Raw genomic sequence first — 10,996 nt, 5'->3', positions numbered from 1 at the left:
ACACTCGAAACCTATAATTTTATTAACCAGTGTCACCTCAATAAATTCAATAAAAATTTAAAAAATAACTTAAAAAATTCCCATTTAAAAATACTTGGCAAAAAAAAAATGAGTTCAGATTTCCTCACTTAGCAGTGTATATATACTTTGTTACTGATAAACTTCAAGGAACAAAAATTGGCTAAGTTAGCACTACAAAAACTGCTTTCTTTGAAGATACTGGGGATGTGAGGGTCAGGCAAAAGATATTTGATGATGGCTATTGATGTTGTGAATGAGATGGAAAGAAACTGAGGGGCTGGGATGGCTTAGCTGCTCATGAGCCACAGTCACTGAGGTGGTTGACTGGTGAGTTTGAGGGAGGCAGTGTGGGAGGTCTTGGCAAACGAAGTTCTTCAGCTTCACCCACACTCTATTTCAGTGCGATAGAGTGCTGCCAGCAGCCAGAAAAGGAAAATTTGACAGGGGAGTGATTTGTTCCAGAATTGTTACAAAATTCCTAAAATTATTAAATGGAACAATTTTTCATTAAGTAAAAATATTTTCATGTTAAACAATAAACTTTAAGTGGGTGATTTCTGTCCACAACAAAGCATACAGAAAATAACAGGCTATTAAAATTCCTACAAGAGCCCTACACAGTTTGGCTCAGCGGATAGAACGTTGGCCTGTGAACTGAAGGGTCCTGGGTTCAGTTCCGGTCAAGGGCATGTACCTTGGTTGTAGGCTCCATCCTGGCCACCAGGGCCACGTGCAGGAGGCAACCAAACTATGTGCCTCACATAGATGTCTCTCTCTCTGTGTGTGTCTCTCCCTCTCCCTTGCACTCTCTCTAAAAAGCAATGGAAAAATACCCTTGGGTGAGGATTGATAACAACAAAAAATTCCTAAAAGATTGCATTATATTTAGAACATTTTTTCTTGGAAGTCAAAATACCAAAATAGTGGTAGGATCATACAAATGTGGTCAGGAAACTGAAATGTGCACACTGACGTTCCAGTCCCAAATCAATTCCAGAAACAGCTGCCCTTGCCTATATTTCATAAGCTAATACAGAGCTGATATTTCTTCCCAAGATTGGCTCCACTTTCCCCTTTTATTTGTAATGTTGATTCAGGTAGGGCAGGCTAAATTACAGTTCAATAACAGATGACCCCAAACCTTACCTTGTATCTCTGGCAAGGATGCGGGATGCAGAGTGGGGTGTGTATTGGCTGGGAGATTGTTCCTCCTTCACCTCCCACTGGTAACATCTTTCAGTTTTGAGTCATGAATCTTGGAGCCAAGTACCCTCCTCTCCCCACAAGGCAAAAGGTTTTTGCTTCTTTTCCCCCTCCCTGAGTCCTGCATCCCCTCCAGCTGTAGACTCCTACTGCTTGTTACGCAGAGCAAGGCTCATAGCGGGGACAGAAGGGGCCTGCCCTTCCTTCTGGGACAGATGACTTGCCTGTACCTCTCCCTGAGAACCGGCAGCTTTTACCTGGGCCCGGGGGTGGGAGTGTTCCCTGCCCCTCCCATGACACTGTTTCTTTTGGCAGAAAGTCTGGTGAAGTAGACGTAGTTCTATGCCTACAGACAAGGAAAGGCGTCTCTCAGGTCTCCTGCCAGCCCCACATCTTTGTTAGTGCCCTGGGGAGGCCAGTGGAAAAGAGCTTGTGAGTGAGTGCAGATTCCCCTTGTGTTTGGGGCCCCCAGATTCTAAACTGCTCCCCGGTAGCCTACATTTGGCCTTTCATAATTCATTAAAATTTTAGTTGTTTTTCCCCTACCTGCTGTTATGGTGGCTAACACTTCCTTCCAGGCTCTGCCAAAGGTGAAAGACTTCTGGGTCCCTTCTTTCTTGGGGAGCTTGCCACCCTTTGTCTTTCACTCGGTGCCTGCTAACCTCAGCTCTCAAATGGCCTCAAGAAAAGTTAAATTTTGTGGTCAAGATGGTGGTGTAGTACCTGCATCCTCCCTTAACCACATCAAAATTACAACTAAACCACAGAACAGCCATTAATGAGAACTAGCTAAAATCTAGCTGAACAGAAGTCCTAGAACTAAGGATCTAAAGAAGCCACATTGAGGCTAATGTTATTGGGCAGGCACTGCAGATGACAAGACATCAAGAGCCCACAAGGCAAAGCAAGATGATCTGATGAAGCTGATGTCCCTTCAGTCTCCACCTGCCCAAGGACAAACCAATGCTTGCTGAAGACGACCCTAGAGGAGAGACACAAAGAATGCATAAGGGATTATGTTCCCCTGAACACTATCCTACCATGGAAGGAGGAGGTGAAGGGCAAGAGCCAAAACGATGAAGAAAATACTCAGAAAATTTCACAGGTGAAGGAAAGTTTGAGTGAAAAAGTTTCTCTCTATAGAAGTGACATTGCATTGCTAGAGGTAGATGCTGTAGTCAATGTGGCAAATGCCAGTTTCCTTGGAGGAGGAGGTGCTGACCTTCCTGAAGAAAATAAAGAAAAGCTAGTATTTTCCTGCTACAGTAAAAGGAAATAGGCGGATAACTACATCTCCTCCACCCTCTCCCCCTGAAGGACCTTCTAGATCTCACTAATAGATGGCTTGCTTTCCCCTCCAATTACTAGCGGGCAGAGAGAGCCTGATGTTATCGCTGTATTCTCCAACCAAGGGGAACAAGTAACATGTAGATTCCTCCCTGGGAAGCCCAATTCTTCTAAGTACAGTTGATTTAGGGGGCAGATTTTCCATTGTTCTACGAGGAGAGTTATCATTTGCTACTTCACTTATAAAAGATCTCCCATAATCAACCGAAGGACTTGTATGCATGCATGTAAGCATAACTAATGGACTTATTATAATATTTTTTAAAAAAGAATAAAAAAAAAGAAAAAAAATGTTTATTAAAAAAAAAAAAGATCTCCCATAACTTTTTGGTTCATTAGCATTTCCAAAGTGTGGTAAATGAAGATATCAGTAAAATATATTCACATTAATTTAAAGTTGTCTGTTATATTCTTCCCCACCTCCTGTTGGTTTTTCATTCACTGGATCCATGTTGATGAACAGGCTAAATCTACTTGTTTTGTGATCATGCTCTTTGAGGTTTGAAAAACCACAAAATTGATTTCTAAAGGATAGGGCATTGAGTAAGTAAGTCTGATGTTAGGATGCTGAGAAAGAAAAAACCCACTTTCTACTGTCAATATAGCTGATCAAATATGTTGCATAGGTTAGAGTACAATAAAGGTGCAATGAAAGTCACCAAAAAAAAGGGTTAAACTTTTATAGACTATCTGACTTTTTCTAGTTGATAGTGGAAGTGATGTTCTCTTGCAGTTTATGTATTTTAAACAGAAACCAAATTAATATTTGAGCCCCTATCACACAGTAATCTTCTATGCTTCTATAGCCCTGACAGGAAATGGGAAAAGAAGAGTTCCAGAAATTCAGGGGAACAAGCTTGCTTGACCCAGCCAAAGGAGCATACATACTTTTGTTCATCTTAATGCTGTAGAGAGCCGGTGACTTAATATGTGCTATGATCTACGAAATCTTAATCCTATGATCTACCACATGTTAAAAAATTTCTCCTTATCTAGCCCTTTGGTGGGGAATTAATCACCATCCTACTTATAAACAAGGCTACTATCATTTGTTCCCAAATGCTTTCCTCAACATATCCCACTACTTTCAACTGTACCTTGTACTTTAGCCACATGAGTTGACAGACCTCCAAGTAGGGCCAGACTTGCTTCGTTGGAATCCAGAGTAGGTAATTTATCATTAGTTCTGTGGCCTGGGGCTAGCTGCTTATCCTAGCCATATATCAGCTTCTTCATTTGTAAAATAGAGAAAGTAATAATACTTACTGTCATCATTGGTTTGTTTTAAGGTGCCCAGCCTAATCTAGACTATTATTCCTAGTCATCTCAGAACCCCATTTCAAAATAGAATATATAAGACACCTCTGTCCAGCTCAGGTTCAAACTGGTATCACATTTCCCCTTTGCCTTTCTTAAGATTAGCTTTTGTGAGCATGTAAAAAATGTGAGCGATGCCATTTGGGCAGGTAGGAAGTCCTTCTATCCTCCTCAAGGCTGAAGGTAAAGATAATCAGTTTGATGAGTTCTAAAATCTCATCACTCTCAAGTCTTCTCTTCTCTCACTCTTTTTAGCATGTAATCTTGTTATTCCCACTAAAAGAGTCTGGTAAGATTAAACAATACTGTAGTTGACTCAAGGTTCTAGGTATCTATGGAGTTTTGAAAAACATGTTAGTTCTCTGGCTAGTATACACTCTGAGAGCCATTTGTTTATCCAAAAACATTGATTGAGTACCTAGTATGTGTCAGGAATTATTCTAGTGCGATGTTAGCATGGGTGTCTAAATCCTTTGCAATATAAACTACTTAAAAGGAAAAACAAACTCAAAAGTCTACAAAATTCACTAGATAGTAGAGAAAGGTATCAGCATAATTATACCTTCTAGTCGCAATAGAAATCCTCAAACCTGATATTGATGGTTTTGATACTTTTCATAATTAGCATTGGATTTGAAGGAAAAATAAGAAAAAACCTCCTGAGATGGCTTATAAAGCTTAAATTACTCGTTCCTGCTTTATGTCAGTTATAATCATTTTTTTTTTACTTGAATGCCTACAGATAGTTCAATCATATTTCTAAAGAATTACAAGCTACACAATTACAGCAAAATCTTTATTGTCAGAGCTCTTGGTTAGTTCAGTGTTCTGGTTAAATGAGTTTTCTTGTTATAATGAAAGATGAAATTGAAAAGGCTCATTTCAAACTTTCTGCTGAAAATTGTATTATTTTTCTTTCCAATTATAAGGAAAGTTGTTGAGATGGGGTTTTTTTTCTATTGTTTTATTATTATTTTTAACATTGTGGCTTACTTAGTGTCTCATGATCACACAAACATTTCAATTATCTTTTTAGAGCACTGAAAATTGAGACAAATTTGGATTAACTTGTAGTAACTTCAGGATATACCTGTGAACAAAAGAGGCAGTGTGATTTAGTGGGATACACATGGAATTTGGGGCCTTGAGGCCTAAGAGATATAGATATAAATTTTTGCTCACCATTTACCATCTATGTAATCCTGGGAAATTTACTTAATGTTCCTAAGTAGCCTCAGGTTCTTTATCTTAGAATATAAATATGTTTCATCACAAATTCTTTGATCATATGATGGGCCTGGCACACAGCATTTATTCAGTGAATGATTGCCAGTTTCTAATTGTTGTTGCCTCCACTTTCTGCTGGTTTATTTTGTTGTTAATTAATTTTATAAAAGTCACATATGGCCTTATAGTTTAAGAAGGTATATTTATAACATGTATTTATCTCCTTTTGCTCTTTTCAGGCCTCACTAATATGATACTAAATGCATAAAAAATGCAAGGACAAATTGACTAGGAAAAGGGATATCAGTGGGAATAGATGTAACAATTTTTTTGGACAGAAATAAGATAGAGTATTGACTGAGAAGGGTGGAGAAAGCCACAGCCTGAAATGCATGCAGGAAAATAAACTTTTAAAAGAAATAAAATTATTTGCTCCAAATTCAGAGAGTTTTGGGATTTGGAAACTGGGGAGAGCAAAGAGTTCAGGGCTGAAAGCAGGATCTGGTTGAAAATCAGAAAGCAAGAGTCACCTCCTTTCATTCCTCTCCCCCCTGCTTAGGAAATCAGAATAACAGACCAAGCTTTTTTCTGGTTAAGGAGAGGAGTTACTTCTCTAAGCAATTTGAATCACAGTGGTATGAGACCTTGGAGATTCAGCAGAGAAAAACATTGGTTATGGGACTAAAGCAGGGAAATTAACTGGAAGTGTATGTCTCCTGCCTTCCTCCTGCCCCAGAAGCCCCAGATTCAGAAAATACCAGGAATGAGGCTGCCAAGCATGTTGACCTGGATGTGCCTGTTCGATGCTAGGAGCTACCATTCATACTGACATAGACTTTTCATGACGATTTCCAGCAGATGAGAGTAAAGTCCTTATTTAACCAAATTGGGTCATTATTAAAATCGTCCAACAGATGGGTATAAATTGTCTTGAGAAGGTGGGCCTTTTTCTAAATCACAAAAAATTAACTCAATGGTCTGGTGACTGTCATCATACCATATTATACAGTTAGAAAATGAGAAATTTCTCCTCCATTACTGGATGGCTTCAGAGTAGAAAGAAAACAAAATCTTTATAAAATGTCATTAGGAGTCCCATTATTAAAATAGACAGTTCTCTACCTAATCATCCTAAAATAAAGTTTTGCTCAAACGCACAGGGATTACCATTGCTTACATGTGAACAAACAACCTATGATCATGACATTTTTGGAGAATTTCAGATATAAAACAGAGATCTAAGTAAGCAAACAGAGAAAATCAATCATATCAATCAGAGAAAATGCAGGGTTAATAGTTAATAGTACAGAAGAAAATGAAAACAGCAACAACAATCACAAAACTCTCAAGATAGGTAGGAGACTATAGTATAACTATAAAATATGAACAGAATTAATAAAATGATTAATACAGTTGAAAGAAAGGCATATTGAAAATTAAAATAGAAATTTTAGAAGAAGCAGAACTTAAGTTTAACTCAGCCTCCTAGAAAGTAGAGCACAAAGGAAGAGAGGAAGGATAAAGTATCTATCAGAATGAACCCAAGAGGTCTAACATCCTAGGCGAGGATTTCCAGAAAGAAAAAGAGAAAATAAAGGGCATTGACATTTCAGCCTAATAAAAAAATAAATAAATTGAGCCCTGAGAAAGCTCCAAAATGCTCAAGCAAGTATATTTAACAATAATCTATATATATAAAAGCCTAAGCAACCATTATGATGGAATGACCGGAACGACCAGAACGACCAGTGGCTATGATGCGCACTGACCACCAGGGGGCAGACACTCAAGGCAGGAGCTGCCCCTGGCCCACAAGCCCCAATCGCCGATGGGGCCTGCTGGCCAACCTCCTGGGTCCCTCCCCCCAGCTGGCAGGCCCCATTAGGCCCACTGCCTGCCTGCCGCTGTGATGGTTGGTTCCTCCCCCCAGCCGGCAGGCCCTGATTGCCCGATTGGGGCCAGGCCCAGGTCTGGGATGAGGAACTGGGGGTTAGTGGCGGCAACCAACCTCCCATGGCTCCTGGGCCGGGAGCTGCGACCTCTCACCGGCTACCAGGGGGCAGAGGTGATGGGGACAGAGGTGTGGTAAGAATGCGGTGTGTCTGCAGAGCTCACTCTCACTCCCCCTGCTACCCTTCCCCCGGTCACCAGGGCTTGTGCACCAGGGAAGCCCCCATGCTCAGGTGCCAGGTGCCTGAGAGGAGCCTGCCCCACACCTGCATGGCCTCTTTTGGGTGAGCCGGGCCACAGCCGCTGGGACCGCAGGGGCCATTAGGGCTCCCCATGGGTTCCAGTCAGGCCTGGTTCCTGCCCCAGTGGTCTTGGCCCCAATCAGGGCTTGGCCTCTGCCCCAACCCTGGGCTCTGGCCAAGGCCCCCACCTGAGTGCCGAATGTGCTCCTGGCTGTGGCCTCGGAGCGGGTGCCATGCCGGGTCCTTTGCTGTCCGCAGCGGGCCCATACTCATGGCTCCTTGGAGTAGAGCTGCAGCTGCTGCTCCTGCTGCTTTTTCCAGATAAACACCATGGAGGGTGGCAGGCACGGATGCAGGACGCAGGGAACGCCTGCTGCCACCCGCCACGCAGAAGCCAGTCTGCAAGGTCAGACAGGAGAGAGTGTACTGCCTGCCCGGATCCTGTGCAGTGCTGGTGGGCAGCCCAAAGGCCCATGCTGCACCCTGGCCGCGCTCACCACATCTCTGCATGGGGACTTGGGCGCTGTGATTCAGGTGAAGGGGGGCATGTGGGGGCCCAGGTGCTGCCCAGGGCCCAGAGGTCAGCTGGGACCTGCCCTTCCATGCCAAATGCTTGTGCTTTGATTGTCAGCTAGGCCTAGGGACTGCACCTGTGCACAAATTTTGTGCACCAGGCCTCTAGTTTAAAATAAAAGCACACCATGGAACTTAATGGAATTTTATAGCATTAGTGATGAAGAGAAAACACAAAACACACAAAATGAGATTGACTATAAAAGACTGAGAATTAGAATTCACGAGATATTTCAATTGCTTCAACGGTGTGCTACAGATGGAACAAAGCGTTCACAATTACAATTTTCCACTTAGAATTATCTCACTAAGCCAGTGGTTCTCAACCTTGGCTGCACATTAGAATCACCTGGGAATCTTTTTAAAATCCTGATTTCTGGGCCTCATCCTCCGGAAATTGTGTTTCTTCGTTATGGGGTGGGGCCACAACATTAGTAACAAAGAAACAGAATTTCCGTAGGATGAGGCCCAGAAAATAGGATTTTAAAAAGATCCCCAGGTGATTCTAATGTGCAGCCAAGGTTGAGAACCACTGCACTAAGTAATGAATAAGTTGTGAGGGAGATTATAGATATTTTTAGGGAGGCAAATACTCAAATTTAAGCTCCAACTACTCTTTCTTAGGAAGCTATTTGGGAGTATGCTCCCCCCCAAAAAAATAAATAAATAAATAAATAAATAAAGGAATCAAGCAAGAAAGAGGAAAAAAAAGGATTCAGAAAAAGGATCAAACCTAGGAAAGTGATGAAAGAAAGTCCAAGATGAGCAATAGTGCATCAACCCTAGTGTGCCAAAGTCCTGATTGTAACAAAAGGATAGAAAATCCCAGGAAGTGAACTTCTGAAGAAAAGGGGTAACCAATAGAGTAGCTGATGTGTTGGTGTGATTGTTTAGAATTAAAAACATGTGTTAAAAGGGGGTAAGGGAATGGACAGGGGAAAAATGAAAGGCTAGAAAAAAGATAGGCAATTAGAAACCTCAGAAAAAACAAAAACCAGAAAACTCTACAAGATATGCAAATATTTACACTATGCTGCTTGATAGTGAAAAGCATCTAAATAGTTATAATGGCCACTTATTAATTTAACTAAAATAATATATAATAGCAATTTGGTAGGGAGCAACAGAAGGTAAGAGAATTAATCTCTATCATTCATAACCAGAGTCGATAATTGATGATATCTAAAATTAGTAAAGAAAAAAATAGTATATGAGTTGATTATTTAAAAATATGGAAGTAACTTCAGAAAAAGTTGCTTTTGGTCAGCACACGTGGTGATTAGGGAAGAATGGAACAGTAAATATTGTTTTTCATTTTAAGTTCAGAACTATGTAATTATTTTTCCTGTGTGCATGTAAAAAAAGTTAGGACAGCCATATTTTCCATGCAAGAGAATTTCAAAATATGAAATTCTATGATATAATTGAGGGCATGTGTGTATGTGTGTATGTATTCATATGATTTTATGTTCTTTGATAAAAATAAGGAAACTATATAGTACTACATTCTCACTATGAATTATGTGGAGAAAGGAAGAGAAATATGGAAAAAGAAGAAAAAAAGGAGAAAACAATATTTGTCTAACAAATGCTATCATTTTAAATTGCAGAACTTTTAAAAAAATAGTAAACCACTGTAATCACTTAGAGAAACCTAAAATAGATTTTAGATTTTTTAGAAAAAGAGTAACCTTTTGTGTGTGTGGTTTGCTGAAATATAGTTTCCTCTGATTAGCATTATGCACAAATCTCTGCATTGTTTCAGAAGTTAAGAGATTTCTGTTATTCCATGCACAGAATAAGGATTAACTATACTGTTCTATTTCTGGTTTCATTCAAAACTGATCACAGTTAATTTTTGCAACCAAATATCTCACTGTATTGTTTTCAGGACGGATCCAAACTTCTCACTCTTTCCCTGTGGATTTTGCTTGGGCAATGTACTTATTTCAGTCTGCTTAGATTTCCTTATTAGTCAACTCTTCCACTTCCTAAGTTGTTTTGTGTTTCTATTCTGAATGATTTTCAGTGTTTAACTTATTTATGGTTAGAAAGTTTTCAGAACCAAATGCAATATTTTCCAGCATTGTACAGACCGGGGACTTGGGGAAAGCCTAAGTGTGCATCCTTCATTTCTATCTTCTTCCTTGGGGGTCTATTAAGGGTAACTTGTCTCACAAAAAGCTATGTTGAAGCCCTAACCCTCAGTACCTGTAAGTGTGACCTTATTTGGCAATATGGCCTTTGCAGAGGTAATTAAGTTAAGATGGAAGTCATTTTAGGGTAGAATAGGCCCTTAATCCAACCTGATTGGTGTCCTTATATGAAAAGAAGAGACACAAAGACATACACATGAGGAGAATGCTTTGTGATGATAGAGGCAGAGATTGGAGGATGTCTACAAGCTAAGGAAGGTAAGGAACACTGGCAATGCCAGAAGCTAAGAGGAAGTCATGAAACAGAAGTCCCCCTCGAGCCGTTAGAAAGAGCAAGGCCCTACCAACACCTGGATTTCACACTTCTAGTCTCCCTCATTGTGAAGTAATACATTTCTATTATTTTAATCCACACACTTTGTTATAATTTGTTATGAGAGCCTAGGAAACTAATACAGGGACTAAGCCATTTCCTGGCTTGTCATCATTTTCACCTTAGTTGTAATAGTGGTAGTGTACTGTACACCAGTGTGTTCCTGCTACTAGGCTAAGTTTAGGCATAACATCATATCTGATTTAATCCTCAGAACCACTTCGATATTTTAGCATATTTTCCCTGGATGTACAGATTAAGAGATTGAATTCTGGTGGGTTGAAGCCACCCTAGTAATAGCTGGACCTTTATAGGAATCCAAATGGATCTGACTCCAAAATCAGTACTTGGAACCACTACACTATTCTGCTGTCTACTAACGCAGTGTAATCATTTTCTTTGTTTCTCTTTCCTTGCTGATTTAACATTGTTTTTTCCTCCTTAAAGTTTGTTTTAATTATATATCTTTATGCACGACATATACCAATTTATCTTTTACGACTTTAATATTGAGTCTGAACTTTAAAAAAACCTTTTTTAAAAAAATTATTTAATTTAATTTTATTATTTTTTATTGTCTAAAGTTT

The 10,996-nt window shown here is 40.0% G+C and overlaps 1 long non-coding RNA gene across 1 annotated transcript in view; it reads right to left on the bottom strand.

Annotated features, from left to right (window-relative positions):
- Positions 1 to 2,366: 2,366 nt before the first annotated feature.
- LOC106727027 overlaps positions 2,367 to 10,996 on the bottom strand; it is a 19,840-nt gene continuing 11,210 nt past the window's right edge. Inside the window, exons 3-4 of the long non-coding RNA XR_001363177.1 lie at positions 6,155 to 6,161; positions 2,367 to 2,441 (exon numbers count right to left, since the gene is read on the bottom strand). This is a non-coding gene — a long non-coding RNA (uncharacterized LOC106727027). The remainder of the gene's footprint in view (positions 2,442 to 6,154; positions 6,162 to 10,996) is intronic.

This window comes from Myotis brandtii, unplaced genomic scaffold, assembly GCF_000412655.1.
Source record: "Myotis brandtii unplaced genomic scaffold, ASM41265v1 scaffold350, whole genome shotgun sequence".
NCBI lineage: Eukaryota > Metazoa > Chordata > Mammalia > Chiroptera > Vespertilionidae > Myotis > Myotis brandtii.
The sequence above is the reverse complement of the archived record's forward strand: the minus strand, read 5'-3'. Positions and strand labels throughout refer to the sequence as shown.